At 38.1% G+C, this 2,473-nt stretch overlaps 1 pseudogene across 1 annotated transcript; it reads right to left on the reverse strand.

Moving 5' to 3' along the window:
* Positions 1–1,596: 1,596 nt before the first annotated feature.
* LOC308257005 (large ribosomal subunit protein eL34-like) lies at positions 1,597–1,955 on the reverse strand (annotated as a pseudogene). The gene has a single exon. The product of its transcript is annotated as a large ribosomal subunit protein eL34-like (transcript).
* Between the last annotated feature and the right edge of the window lie 518 nt (positions 1,956–2,473).

Below are 2,473 nucleotides of genomic sequence, written 5' to 3' on the forward strand. Positions count from 1 at the left end.
ATGCATCTGGTCCTGATATCACCATGGTGCCTCTTCATCTGTTTTTGCCTATTTTCTGGGTCTGAAGCTGAAACACACCTAAAGCCTAGATATTATCTTTAGTTTGATTGAAACTCTGTCTCTGTGGTCAATAGAAACCAGTCTTTGTTCTTAAGATTATTTGATGCAGATCAGGGCCTCATTGTTCTGAGGGCTTAATAATTAAGAGGGTGGATGCAAGGGAGAAGGAGGCAGGTGAGTCATGGTGCTGGATGAGGTAAGTTTGAATCAAAAAGGAAGAAAAGAGAAAAGGTCATATTAAAGAAATGAAGTTTCTGTGTGGTTATAGAAACAGTCCCCAAGGAAGTGTAGGCATTGGACTTACTAAACAAAGATTTTAAATTGATTGTTTTAAATATCTTCCAAAAGCCTAAGGAAGCCAGGAACAAAGAATTTAGCTATCAGAACCTAGGATGTATTATATCAAATAGATAATATCATTAAAGATAACTCATAAAAAGAAACCAAATAGAAAAGCATAGGGGAAAGATTTAATCTGAGTCAGAATAGGATATTTCCTTTTTGTTTTTTGAAACTGGTGTTAGAAGGTAAGGGGGTTGCCTCTACAGAAAATGCTTAAAATCAGGGATGGAGAATTGAGAGGTCACAACTGAAAGCTTCATTTTGCTCTGGGTCAAGGTCAACTGCTGAGGAGAGGGAAGGATCTCCACAGATTTGAGGAATGATGATGATGAACATTTGGATAAACTATGCTTACTATCAAGTATTTCTGGAGATCATTAATTGAAATGGTGAAAATTTACACCACTATAATATTTCATTGAGTTCATCCATCAACCACAGAGTAGGAGCAGAGAGGGCATGTTGTCATATTGATCCAGATTTGTTGAACATTTAACCAATACAATCTCCTAGTGTTCTCTTTAATAGTACTTCTAACTAGTTTTAGTATAAGGAAAGGATGTCTCTCCTAAATATTTTATTTTATTTTCAACAAAGGTTTTCATTAAAATCTTTTTCAGCAGGTGTTAGAAAGTACAGAACCAAATTTCTATTTCACTTGTAGAAACTACAAAGAATCATATAGTATGCATTTCTATGGTTAGTTTTCTCTTCACCAGCTTTCCTATAACAGCATATCATAAAACGGATATTACTTGGAACTCAGTTCTGGGAATTTTAGCTTGGTAACTAAAGGCTGAATACTATATATCCTTCTTTGAAAGTCACAAGTTACGTTAGTATTATCGGGAGTGTGCTTGTATAACAAATAATTTAACTATTGTTAAAGCCAGTTTTTCTCATATTAATTAATTTATTTATAGCATTTTTATTTATTTATCTTTTTATTAATTTTTTACAGAGAGGAAGAGAGAGGGATAGAGAGTTAGAAACATCGATGAGAGAGAAACATTGATCAGCTGCCTCCTGCACACCTCCTACTGGGGATGTGCCCGCAACCAAGGTACATGCCCTTGACCAGAATCGAACCTGGGACCTTTCAGTCTGCAGGCCGATGCTCTTTCCACTAAGCCAAACCGGTCAGGGCTATTTATAGCATTTTAATTGGTTTTATTACTCAAAAAAACTTCATATTTATTTAGCTTTCTGACTCTATGTTTGTGCCTTCAACACTTTCACAACCGTTTTCTGCTCTTCAGTAAGGAACGCTCGCTTGATCTTGTCCCGGACACATTTAGCTCACATGGATCCACCCCAGGCCCTGCTGACATGTTTTTCACTTTAGACAACCTCATTATAACTTTAGGTCTCACAGCATGAACTCCACGAAGTTGGCCTGGGCATGGGATACATGCAGATTTTGGTGCTTTCCCAGCCTTCTTAGTATACTAATAAAGGTAAACATTTCTATTACCAGGGGTTCGGGACAGCCTGGTTTTGTAGAGACTATTGTAGGACAGCCTCTTCTGATGGCATGTCCAATGCTGGACCATTCCGAATGCCTGTAGCCTTCACCTGGAAGAGGCGCTCATATTTATTTTGTTACTGCAACATATTTTACAGAACAATGCTGTGATTTCAGCCTTAATACTTTTTTCATTCTCTTTTCTTTTATACTAGTGGCCCAGTGCACAAATTGGTGCACATTGAAAGGAAATTAATTAGAAGAAATATTTTAATATCACTATTTGCCCTTTCTCTATAATAGAAGTGTCAACCAAATTCATGATCGACAATGACAGATCAAAACACACACGTGTGGCCTGGCCGGTTTGGCTCAGTGGATAGAGCGTTGGCCTGCGGACTGAGAGGTCCCAGGTTCGATTCCGGTCAAGGGCATGTACCTTGGTTGCGGACACATCCCCAGTAGAAGGTGTGCGGGAGGCAGCTGATAGATGTTTCTCTCTCATCAATGTTTCTAACTCTCTATCCCTCTCCCTTCCTCTCTGTAAAAAATTAATAAAATACATATTTAAAAAAACACACACACACGTGTGATTGGCACCAGCGA

Source organism: Plecotus auritus (genome assembly GCF_963455305.1).
Source record: "Plecotus auritus genome assembly, chromosome: 8".
Classification (NCBI taxonomy): Eukaryota; Metazoa; Chordata; class Mammalia; order Chiroptera; family Vespertilionidae; genus Plecotus; species Plecotus auritus.